Below are 13307 nucleotides of genomic sequence, written 5' to 3'. Positions count from 1 at the left end.
TCTGTGGAGGGTAGTCGTGTGGAACGCTAGGTCCTTTAATTCTGCCCTCTAAGCTGGTGACGTAGTATAAAAAAACACTCATGACCGCCGGGAAGAATGGCCGAACTACCTAGCAAACCGCCTCTTGGCTGGTTTGCTGATCAATGTGGCTTTCTCTCATGGAGGGAAATAGTTGCAGGAGAGATTTTCTGATCACTTGACCGGCTTAGAGGGCAGGACATGCCAATTCTTCCAACCGATTTAGCGCATAAGATCATAAGACGTCAGCCTTGCCTGTATTTTTCTTTATTTTCCGCTTAATGCGACCTTTACCAGATATAACACTACAGATGTGACATTACATTATGACTTTAATTTCACTTACATTTTAATGTTGTTGTTAAAGATATCTTTTATTTCAGGAAAGGAAGGGGATAGGGGGACGGCGACTAGAAAGAGATATGAGATCTTGATCGAGGGACATGTTCTGGCTGGGTGCCCCTAGTCCGGGGCTCCAGCCGCGGCTTGCACCACTGTCGTTCTCCGTACTAACCAGCGTTGGCTTCCCGGATCGCTCCAGCGGAGGGTCGCGTTCCAGCTGTCCCTCGTCGGGTTCGGAATCAGATCCAAACCTTTAATGTACTTGCACTCCCAAATCAAGTGGTACAGGTCCCCCCCTTTCCACCCGCAAAAGGAGCAAGTTGGTGAATAATGAAGTTGGGGGTACCATTGATGGAGCTTCATTGGCATCTTCGTGGTTCCTGTCTGCGATGTGGTCCTCCTCCTCGGTGAACTTCGAAGGTGGCGCTGGAAGAGTCTTCCTGGCTTCCCTGATGGTCTTCAAGTATTTATTGTGCTTCATGTTGAGGTCAGGAGAGTGTGCTTGAGGTGCGGTTGAGTCCCGGTTCGAAGGAAAGGCTCGGGCTGCGGCTTTTGGCGCCTCGTTTCCCTTGGCACACGCGTGCCCTGGTACCCAGATAATCATCAGGCACGTAAACTGCGTCTTGGAGAGAATTCTCACCGCCTGTTCGCCTATTTTACCCTTGGCAAAGTTGCAGCATGCCCGTTGCGAGTCTGCGATGACGGTGATATGGTCTTGTTTGGTACTTGTGGGATCCAGACCAATTGCGGCCTCTTCGGCGTGCTCTGTTAGCGTCGTGCAGACCGATGCCGTCCTGACCAGGCTGCCACGAGGATCGGCCACGGTCAGGGTGGCGGTCTTGCCTCTTGGTAGGATGGCCACGTTGGCGTACCGGGCTCCGGGCTTCTTGTTCCATATCCTGGATATGGTCTCTGCGTGAACTCTTCTTCTGTCTGAGTTCTTTACCATGTTCATGTTCCTCAGGATCTTCTGGACTGTGATCTTGTTTCGTACAGTTGGTGTTAGTACTTGTTTGGGTTCTTGGTGTAATATGCCACCCGGTGGGGCCAGTTGCAGCTGCTCCAGGAGCCATCTTCCGTTCTATGTTTCAGTGAGGCGCTTAATTTGTGTTATCCGCTGGGCGTTCCAGAGTTCCTCGATGGTGTTCTAAAGGCCCGTGTGAGAAAGTCCTCTGTGGCCACATACTATGGTAGTTCAATGGAGCACTAGAAAGTTCTTCGAATGATGACATTGAGCTTGTTGACTTAGGTCTGAGTGAAGCTCAGGTACGGCGTGGCCTACATGACACGAAAGACCAGAAAGGCATATACCAACTGTATAGCTTCCTTTTCTTTGAGTTCGTACCGATGGTTCATGATTCTCCTCAGCACTCTTATTGACCTTTTTATTACAAACATTGATCACACATGTCTGAAAGGTGGTATACTAACCACCCATATAAGCGACCACTTTCCTACACTCTTATGCGTAAAAGATGGTCTTTGTCACAAAAAAGGGTAGAGTCATTTAGACACTTCTATTATATACCCTTCTAGTATATTGTAATCTAGACATGTTTCGTAATGATAATGAAAATGCCAACTGGAACAATGTTCTTGCCGCAACAGACCCTGATGTTGCTTACGATACGTTCCTAGAAAGTTTTAAACGCCTCTATATAAAATATTTTCCTGACAAAAAAAAAAAAAACGAAAAAAAACAACAACAACAAATCACGCAGAATTCGAAAACCATAAATTACTCCAAATTTTTTATTAAAATTATTGAAAAAAAAAACAAGTTCAATTGAAAGATTTAACAAATTATTATAATCAGGATGATTTGACAAAGTTTAAATCTTATTGCAGTCAGTTAACGAGTGACTTAGAACTGCTAGGGAACGGTATTATCACCACAGTTTAAGGTCTTAATCTTGAGGTATTGATGTTATTTGAAAAAAAAAAGTTAATACAATTAGACAAAATAATTAGAACCAAATAGATTGCATATTAACGAAGAAGTTAAAAATACTGCTTTAGCTAATATATTTAAGGATTGGTTTGTAAATCTAGTTTCTCTTGATTACGATGAGAAGGCTTGTGGGTATATTAAATATAGAAACTATAGAAGTCAATAGTCTAAGATCCCGTTAGCGAGTCCGAGGTCTTTAATGTAATAATGAACTTAAATGACACATATGCAATAGAGATGTAGATGATATCTACATTATACCCGGAAAATATGTATTAGACTTGGTAGTGCATTGTTTATTTCATATACCTAACTTGTGTTTATCTGGAGGTATATTTCTAAAGGACCGTTCACACTCTTGCAACTGAGTACGATCGAGAGATACCGAGACTTCTTAAAACCTCTTAAAATTTCTTAGGACGAGAGAACACACTGGCCCGCGGGCGCCGTGTATGCGGTGACCCTGGAACTGCATTTCACAAGAGCGAAGGTTTTGCGGTATTTCCGAGGTCAAAGGTGCGTAATACCTATGACAAAGGTTCGTTTATAACGTTGACAAAAGTTTTTATAGCCAAGAAAGAAAGGATAATGTGCGAGAGAAATAGAAAATATGCCGGTCGCCACGAGATCGCCACGAGAAGCGGCCGCCGAAATGGAATAGGTGGAGCGGCAGACAACTCATGAGAAAAGAGTCAGGTGACTGGCGCCCCGCTGCGGCGGGACGCCGGAACACACTTCTCCCGACTGAACAAGTGTGTTTCGGGTCTTCGCTGCTGCAAAAACTGTGCGCTGACGACCAGGTTCCCCGAGATATGGCTCTTTGATGCTCTGTGCTACCAGACCCCCGCGCTCCAAATCTGCGACAGGGCACTCTATGGCTCCGTCGTCGAACTGCCAGGCTTTGTGCGTATAGAGGAGTCTATGCCAAGGCAAGGCGGAAGGCGCGCAGCACGTGCAGGAGGCCGCGGGCGCTCGGAAGATACGCCCGGACGTTCTTATTCTATTAGCGATTATATATCTACTTGTTAACTAGTGTTGATGAGGGGACCACATTGTACTGTCACATTCCAGTTCAGAATGGGCGAGGGTTTAATACGCCGTTAGATCCATATTCTGCTGAGTTTGGTGTAAGTGGTTTTCTTTTATTTATTTATTTTTATTTAGAAACACTGCTAACCCCTTTTAAGGGGCTTCAACGGGTGTGGGAAATAAAAGGTAGCAACAATATACAAAACATATTATCAGCAATCCAACATGGTCGCTCCCCAACAACATTTCAGTAAACATTAGTTTGAACAGTTGAACGGCGTAAGCGATACCAAACAAAACACATAAAGAAAAGTATTAAAATATTTTGCACATTTTATCACAACTTAGAGCAAAAATAACTTTTATCGCAACCTATGGCAAAAACAACTTATGGCAAACAGTCTAAACAATTAAAGCTCCCTGATCCTTGAGAACGAAAGAAAGATAAAAATTACTTCAAGTAGTTTTTTTTTTTCAATTCATTTCTACAGTCAGCCAGTGCAACCTAATACGACAGAGTATTTCAGTCTCTGATAGTTCTAGGAAAAAACGAGTATTTAAAGACGTCGTTGTTACATTTTGGAAGTTGAGATTGATGTTTATTAAAGTTTCTTAGTTCCCTTGAAGCACGTGGTTTTAGTTTAGAATGTTCATCAATATTGTATAAGTGATTAGAGACCATAAACTAATACTAGGAATACATAAAAAAATATACTTTAATCGGGCTACTTTCCGATGGGTCGAGAGTAGTGGAAGATCTAATGTATTCAACATATATCGAACTGAGTCGAATTGCTTATATTTGGATAATGTAAACCTCACTGCCTGCCTTTGAACTTCTTCGAGTTGTTCAATGAGCTATTTTATGTGGGTCCCACATAATCACACCATACTGATATGTTGGCCGAATACAGGGTTTTTAAGCCATTAACTTTAAAATGTCGTCTTAAAAACCAAAGATTTTTTTTAATAGCCGCACGACTTATTTTATTAATATGTTAAACTTAAATTAACCAACTTAAATCCTTCGAGATAGTTAACCCCAAGTATTTAAAGTCGTCGACCCCCAGTAATGGTTAACCACCAAACTCATCAGGAAAAGAAATAGCATCTTTAGGTGTGTTAGATATTCTAGCGAAAACAGTTTTACGGTATTTTTTTTTTTTTTCGTCTCCAATCTTGAACACCAATCCTGAAGAGACCTACACTCTAAAAAATGCCCGTGCGTCTACTTTCCCGCACAACACTTGGAGAGCCAATCACCGCAACGGAGGCAGCGCAGCGAATGGCGATGCCGAAACATATGTTTAGACCAAAAAAACGCAGACTGAGTTGTGACATTAAGCAATGCAAGCGTGACGTTTTGGATTCCTTAATGTCACAATTCAGACAGCGTTTTTTTTTTCTAAACATATGTTTCGGCATCGTCATTCGCTGAGTTGCCTCCGTAAGTTCCGCTGATTGGCTCTCCGAATGTTGTAAGGGAAAGTAGACGCACGTTTTTTTTTTAAAAGTGTAAGAGACGTGTTTAACTTGCGCTAGTAATTTTCTTTTTTGATTTTTTGAATATATTAAACAATCATCCACAAATAACCGTAGAGTAACATCCAGTTTTACTTCAGCCACGATATTGTCACGGGTGGTGAGTCGTGACCAATAAACAAGAAATAAACAGAAATAAATAAACGTTTAATGTGGCGAACTTGTGCCAAAAATAAAGAAGGAAACAGAAGAAAGCAGAGCGTCGCGGGCGTCGAAGTCGGCGTGGCAACAGAGTCGAACGCTGGGGCGAGACTGACTCGACAAGGTCGCGGGCGGCCTCTTATCTAGAGTGCGCCGCTATCTCGAAGATTCGGCGAAAGCGGTTCGAGCGTCGCGTGATCGGGGCGAGAATGAACACGCACTTTCTAGAAAACAAAAGCAGGGATAAATGATAGAAGTTACGTGCGGTACATGAATAAACGGGAACTTTCTGGAGGACCGTGACCGAGCGTTGCTTTCTCAGCCTTGCGCGCGGCAATATAATTAATGTAAATTAAAAATATCACTGATCCGAGGTCTGACCCCTGAAGGACATCCGAGGATACCCCAGCTAATTTCGAGCACGTGCCGTTGATTTCTAGACTCAAAAACATTCCTGCGCGTCTATTTACCTATTTACCCGCAAAACACTCGAAGAGCCAATCCCTGCGATCTACGAGATCAGCTCAGCGAATGATGAGGCGCAACATCCGTTTAGAGTCTCAATGGATGTTCCGCCTCGCTCGTTGAAAGAAGCCGCAAGATCGTAAAATGTTTCCATGAGTTGCGTTACTGTAGATACGTGCTGGGCGAAACCCATGTTGATTAAAATTTAAAAAAAATGCTAGACGACTCGCAAAACGCGTATAATGCTTTAGACATAATATGCTCAAATAATTTGCACACAGTGCACATTAAAGATATGGGTCGATCGTTTTCAACGTTGTGCTTACCAGGGTTGTGAAGTACCTAGGTACAAGTAACTAGAAATCGGTATCTAGGGGCTTTTGTTGTACCTGAGGTACAAACCTAGGTACTTTCTTTTCTCGCTATCTGTATCTGTATCTTAGGTACATTTTCCACTAACTTGTATTTAGGGAAAGTTACTTTCTACAGCTACTTTTCTATTCACTTCGTCAAAATGGTGGAAGCTATAAATCCTGAAGTATTAACACACTATCCCGTGCCGTGTTTAACGTTGAGTTGGGTACGATGCGGGAGGCACTGACTTGATCGAACAACGTTTTAGCGAACAAAGCCCCGCCCATGATGTTTCATCGAACGACACTTTAGCGAATGGCGGTGTTCATTTGAGCAAACGTTGGATTAGCAATGTTGTTTTAGCGACACCAATTTATCGAATCGCTTCGGAACTCCGTTTGGAGAAAACAGCGACCTGCTTCCTTCATTTAAAATCGAAACCAAAAAAGATAACGTGCTCTGGAATGCTCATGTGAATGCGGCTTTCCTTATTTTTCGCAAGGACACCGATAGAGCACATTTATCAAACTCGTTTTTGTGTGCATCCTAAGCCTTGGTATGAGAAGCTTTACTTCTAATATATTCTGACAGACTTTGAGAAAATAAATAAAGTATCTGTGAAGTAACTGTGCCTGTACATAGGTATATTATTAAGCGAGTACGTAGGTACGTACCTGGGTACCTTTTGGTATGAGTAAGTGTAACTGTATCTTAGGTACAATTTTGAAGTAACTTTTACAACCCTGGTGCTTACTACCTGTTTTAAGAATAGGAACGACCTTCGCACTATGCCAGAGGGTATACGTGACGTTGTTGTAAAAATGCTTGAAAAAAAAATAGTAAACTATTTTGAAATTCAGTCTGCCTATTTTCTTAAGAACTCATTTGGTATTTTGCCCGGTCCTGTATGGACTTCTTTACATCTATATTTAGTAGGAGCAAAAATATCCCCACCTCGTTGATAAACAAAACTTTCATAATACTACGTCTGGTATTAAACCTCAAATCCTTTATAAAAGCACCATCGTTGTTAATAAACACACTAGGAAAATATTAATTAAAATTAGCTGTCATTTGCCTCTACAATAACCTCATCATTCTGAACGATGTATTCGAATCTCTCTTTCCGAGGTGCTAAGTGACGCCAAAATGTTTCTGATCAAGATTTTATAGAATAACTTGTTCGGTATAAAACATTTAGTGTACGTGACAACAATGAGTCGTTGGATGAAACATGACCGTCATGTCGTTATACACATGAGACAGTAGTACAGAAAAGGAAAAAAAAATATTTTAGTCGAAGGAACAGACACAGAAGGGAATTCAGAAGGAGATAATGTATTGCGTGTCTGTTGCTTCAACTAAAAGATTTTTTTGTTCTTTTCTGTACCACACTCTCGGGTGTTAAACGACATGATTAGCTACAACCAGCTCGCCTGCGCATGTACAGTCTTTTCACAAACAGGACATGCAGCTTTTGATGAGGTTCGACAAACTCGCCCATTAGGTTACCATCTTTTTCACTCGTATGCATGGACGGTTTTGTCACGCAGACGGCCCAGCCGAGTTAATTGGAATCATCGGGATGCATGTTAGTTTGTTTCCCCAAGAGACTTTTATCGAGTGTTTAGGGCCATCTGTGTTGTTCGTTGATATCATTTCCAGCGAGCACTCATAATGACGGGGGAAGAGTGGCGATAAAAAAACACATATACGAGTTATTTCCAAAAGCGTGCGCCTTTTTTGCTCACCACAAAATACCTCTAAACATCTTTATATTCTATCAAAAAAAAGATAAAAAACAAAAACACGATTTGTTAATTTTTGTGCAAAGCACTCGGGAGATCCTATCGATAGAGTCACTAACAGTTTCTGAAGTCACCGACAACTTCAGAAACACGGGGAGGCGTGGCTTATGCTAATGATTCTCGCTTCGTGATTGGTATATCAGCGTTCTTACCGGCTAAGGTCGCAATCCAATCGGCTGCAAAGCGATAATGAGATTTTCACGACAGGTATCGCCCTGCCTTTCTAAAGGTTTCGGTGACTAAATATAGGGGTTCTTGCATAATCACAACGTAGCGACGCTATGCTCCATCCAGTCCTGTGCACGTCACTCTGAAAAAAGTAATTGATTACAATTACGTTTTGTTTAAAAATAAAAAAGGATTAAATTAGATAACTCGATTACCTGACAAGGAAAGTAACTGACCGTTACTTGAAGAAGTAAACGTTACTTTTTCCGATTACTTCAGATTTTAAAACCAACGGATTTTCCCGCCGGTTTGAAAGCGTGTTCTTGTGCTGCACATTGTTGGATTGTAATCACCGAATTGTACAAGTCACTTACCTTCTTCATTAATAATTGTTTGTTAAATATGTGTCACACAAGCCCGTCTGCTACTTGCACAGGGGTAGCGATGATGTTAGAAGGACGCCAAACTCTTATTGGCTGATTAAAGAAAACAAATAGTGGGTAGACCTTAAGGCAACTAGCATCAAGGTCTACCCACTATCCTTTCCATCAAAGCCAATCAGAACTCGGCGAGTTTCGGACGTCACTGCAACTCCTGTCCGAGAAGCAGACGATTCGCTCTCCCCATAGACCCTTCTCGAAAAGTCCATCGAGCAACATGAATCGGCGGTCGCCATTGCTTGGACACGAAGAGTTTGATTGGACGCCGAGTCTTCGCCGAACGCTCAGAGCACGTGATCAAGCAATGGCGGACAGCCGTTGGCGTGGACTCTTGGATCGACGCTTCCTCGGTAAGGAAACGTGAACGAACGAGGCTCGCCATTAGGAAGAAGAGAGGTAAATAGCTACGGATACGAGAAATTTTTGTGTACTTCCAAAAGTGATCAGATTACCCTCTCGATTACTTAGTAATAAATGTTTGTAAATGATTACAAAATTATTTCGAGAGGTCATCGATTACGAGTAATTTGATTATTCGTTATGGAGTTATACATGTCTGACTCCATCTTACTGTATAGTCGCGGCTTAAGAAAGGCAGCGCGTGCCTCGATACCTTCAGGCTTCGTGATTGGTTTATCGGTGTACTTATCTGCCTAATGCCGCAACCGGATTGGTTGAGGAGCCATAATGAGATGCACGGGAATCGCCACGCCCCGGTGGTTATACACGAGTCACGGATGGCTGAGAGGGTAACCCTAGCAGTTGAAGGTGAAAGCCAAGAAGGAACTCCCTCTTATCCAACTGCTTTTTTTTGTGTGTGTACCCCCCCCCCCCCCCCCCCCCCCCGGGTCGCTTTTTTTCCCCTCGGTAATAAGTCCGTCACCGAAAGTTCGTGCAAAAACGGCTCCCCCCCCCCTTCCCGCCCGGAGATTCTATACGCCTCGCAAGTGGGCTCATTTTCGTCTTCTGCGCACGAGAAAGGAAGTAGCGGTGACGTCAGAACGCCGAGCCCTGATTGGCTGATCGCGACCCCCTATCTCAGCGTCGTCTGCTCCTTTGCAACGTCGTCTGCTCCTTTGCAACGTCGTCTGCTCCTTTGCAACGTCGTCTGCTCCTTTGCAACGTCGTCTGCTCGCAACATCGTCTGCGTCTGACTTACCTTTCCTGCGACTTTCGGAAGTGCAGGTCTTTACGAGCGTTCTCGACTTCGCCTTTCAGAGAGGGCAGACGAAATAACTCGAGCGGTACGTTGTCTAACAACTAGCAGACGCGCATCAAGGGGGTAAGTCAAAGACCTCACTGGCGAGGTGTCCCCAGGCACCGAGGTTTGTTTGCTAAGAACCGAGAGTGAGCGTGTTAAGGCCGGTTCACACATGCAGCGGAACGCTAAGTTAGCGCTACGTGAGCGCTCCAAGGAGCGCTCATGTGGCGCTAACTTAGCGCGTGATGTAGCGTTCGGTTAGCGCTTCAGTAGCGCTCTGTTAGCGCTTCAGAAGCGCTTTGTTAGCGCTCTGTTAGCGCTTCAGAAGCGCTTTGTTAGCGCTCTGTTAGCGCTACAGAAGCGCTAACAAAGCGCTCTGCACGCTCCTTGTGCCGTGCTTGCTGCTGCGGAACAGCGCGTGCACGGCGATTCCTTTGTTGTTGTTTTTCCTTTGGCATTGAAAGAAGAGGAAGTTAAACAGCCGCTCTCCAAGCAAAGGGTCGGGCAGGCGACCCAGAGTCATGGACTTTGAGCGACTAATTGATTGGGTACGACCTCATCGCCTTCTGTTCGATATGCGTGACCCTGGTTTTAAAGACATGCAGGTAAAAATAATCGCCTTCGAAAGAGCTCTGTGTCTCGGTCCCTCAGCCTAGGAACAAGGTTCACTAGGTGTACCTGTCGGTATCTCGGTGGCGAAAGATGTCGCGCACCCAGAAGGCTCTTCTGGGCGTTAAGCCGTCCACACACATATGCACTAATCGCATGTAAGAGCATTGGTCGCATTTCTATTTCAGCATCCCACATGTCCGCCATGGTGCTGCTGATTCACACCCAAGCACAAGAACCGAAACCGCAGTGCACGCGCTAATCCGCAGCACCGCGGTACAAAAAGCGCTACTAAAGCGCTAACACAGCGCTACTGGAGCGCTAACAAGGCGCTACTGGAGCGCTAACATGGCGCTACTGGAGCGCTAACAAAGCGCTACAGAAGCGCTAATCGCGCGCTGTGTTAGAACTAAGTCACGCGCCAGGAAGCGCCACATGAGCGCTCCTTGGAGCGCTCACGTACCGCTAACTTAGCGCTCCGCTGTTTGTGTGAACAGGCCTTTAGTGTCCGCACGTTCCCTCCCAAATACTTTTTCCCTCCTTTCGTGTGAGGCGAGACTCCTCACTCTTTAACGGCGTCGGCGGGTTGGCGCAGTTGACGTCGTCTGCTTTATGTCTGCTAGTCAAAGCGATGGCTGCTTTACCTTTTTTGCGTCTGTCGGAGATTCACCCCTTTTTCACCGGCGAGAGTCACCGTTGCCTCGGGAAACAAGGAGATAACAAGAGGAAGAAATTGACCTTTTAATCTAAAATTGAGGTCAGCGATCAAAGTATAATACGGGAAGGGTTCACAAGGGTCGCGCGGGCATATTCCATTCAGCACGCCAGCCGGTCGTGGGCAGACGGTCGCCGAGTCGCGGAGTGCCTGCTAGGCCTAACTGCGCAGCTCGCTTGGTCTCGTTCGGTGGAATCGTGGCCGTTGGAGCTTTTCCCGGGTGTTTGTGGATCCAGCGTTCTTGTTCGTCGTGGTCTGTTTTAAGCACTTTTTACTTTTTTCTTACTTTTTGAAGTCAGGACGCGGGAGAAGCGCACGTAGAAAAAGAAATCAGCATGGCCGACAGCATCGCGGCCGCGACGACCCACGTCCGTGGGTCGTCGCGACCGCGATGCTGTCGGCCATGCTGATTTCATCGTAAGAAGTGCGTAAGACAGCTTCGGAGCTGTCGTAAGATTTGGTCGTAACCTGCGCAAAACTTACGAAAATTTCGTTTCGTGAATACGAATTTGTTCTTAAGTTTTGTCTTACGCACATTTTTGGCGTAAGATCGTTTCGTGAATCTGGGCTCTGCACTTCCGGAAGTCGCAGGAAAGGCAAGACAGACGCAGACGACATTGCGAGCAGACGACGTTGCAAAGGAGCAGACGACGCTCAGATAGGGGGTCGCGATCAGCCAATCAGGGCTCGGCGTTCTGACGTCACCACTACCCCTTGTGCGAGAAGCAGACGAACTTGCCCTCCGCATAATAGTGCACGCAACTATATCCGCTTTCACCTCACAAACCACAGTATTTAAAAAAAAATTGGTTTAATTGGCAGAACCATAATAATTTCCCCCTTTATGTGAAGAGTTAAGATATACACGAAGGTGTATTTTAGATTAGATATACGTTATCTTTTCAAGACGTACACGTTTAAAACGCCAAAAGCATCGCTTGTATACCTCTGACAAGCAGATCTTGTATGAACTACTTTGCGCTGTGTATAAACAATGTGCAAAACTTCCTCCTTTTTTTTTTTTAGGTGAAAACGGATATAGTAAAACATAGTATAATAAAAACTACTTATCTGAGATTCTTCAAACAAACTAGGCCGTTGCGTAAAACTTGCACTCCGCGTAGTTCTGGTGGCGCAGCTGTACAACGTTGGCAGGTAATTACTGTGCCACATGACACCGCGCTGTTTTCCTGCGCTCCCAAAACGCATGTGGCGAGCGGCAAACAGCTTGGCTCTGAGTTTCTGTGCACATTTACTCCACCAAAGTGGGACAAAAAATATTGAGTTTCTTTTTTGAAGTTGAAATCAATTAGATTTACTTGATCTAAACCTGATATATTTAAATCATGTTTAGTTTGATTTAAGCCAATGTAGCTAGAATATATTGATTGCTTACCACTGTATGCATGTTTGAAGCATAACAGATCGAATAATAGATTTAGTCCGATCATTGATAACAATGCAGAAGAAAGAAATACTGAAAACGTAAAGTACAGTTCAATTTTCAACGTTTTATTGATGTAATCGCACTAAATCACACTAATATTAGTGTGATTTTTAAAGTCAGGTAAACGCTTTTTTTCTTTTTGTTACCTTTCTTTCACATTTCGATTTGATTACAATAGGACATGTTTTTTTAGTTTTCTTTATTTTTTTGCATTATAATTTTGATGCAGTAGGGCGTAATGTAGCTGCCGAACAAAGTACACTTTCAGAAGTCTGGAGCGTCTGCTTTCCCGCAAACCACTTCGGTGAGCCAATGGCCGCAATTCGCATAGGTCGCTCGGCGAATGACGGGGCAATAATGTGTTTAAACTTACAAAAAATAACGAAATAACTGTGTGCGTTGTCATATTCAGCATGCAGGTTTCATAGTTATCAATGTCAAAACTCCAACTGTTTTTTATTTTTTTTATTTTCAGATCTAAACAGATTACCAGCCCCGCCATTCACCGATCGACGTCTGTAGAATGCGCGCCATTGGCTCACCTAAGTGCTTCGCGGAAATCGGACAATCCAGATTTCTCAGAGTGATAAAAGGTGGAGAACAATTGCTAAACGCTCCAAACTGCTTAAGAGAAAGCAGGCTTTTTTTTGTTTTTTTTTTTGCTCACCCTCAGTTTAACATAAAGCTTTCCTGCGCGATGACTCTTCGACATTTGCACTGACTGTAAAAAAAGCGTTATTTGGAAATGTTGTAAAACATGCATTTTATTTGTGAGGCACAAGCACGAGTGCCAGGACCGACCCGCATGCCTTATATTGGTACATTTAATTGTATGGATCCAGAACTAGCCTTGCTGGCTAAGGATCCAGATGCGATATGCAGTGATTTCAATGTATACAAAATATGAATAAAGATTATTGTTATTATTAATATTATTTAAATACAAAACAATTGCACATAAACATCATCAAATAATGAAGAAGCAATATAAATCGTCATAGCAAAACTGGTCTCGCTTAGTTCACGATTTCGATCGTATAGCTTTTTTTATTCCCCGCCTCGAACTCCACTAATCCA

The 13307-nt window shown here is 43.7% G+C and overlaps 1 pseudogene; it reads right to left on the bottom strand.

Moving 5' to 3' along the window:
* Positions 1 to 480: 480 nt before the first annotated feature.
* Positions 481 to 1716, bottom strand: LOC120844324 (annotated as a pseudogene).
* Positions 1717 to 13307: the final 11591 nt, after the last annotated feature.

Source organism: Ixodes scapularis, unplaced genomic scaffold, assembly GCF_016920785.2.
Source record: "Ixodes scapularis isolate PalLabHiFi unplaced genomic scaffold, ASM1692078v2 PGA_scaffold8__174_contigs__length_109621045, whole genome shotgun sequence".
Classification (NCBI taxonomy): domain Eukaryota; kingdom Metazoa; phylum Arthropoda; class Arachnida; order Ixodida; family Ixodidae; genus Ixodes; species Ixodes scapularis.
Note: the sequence above shows the minus strand (reverse complement) of the source record. Positions and strands in the feature narration are given on the sequence as shown.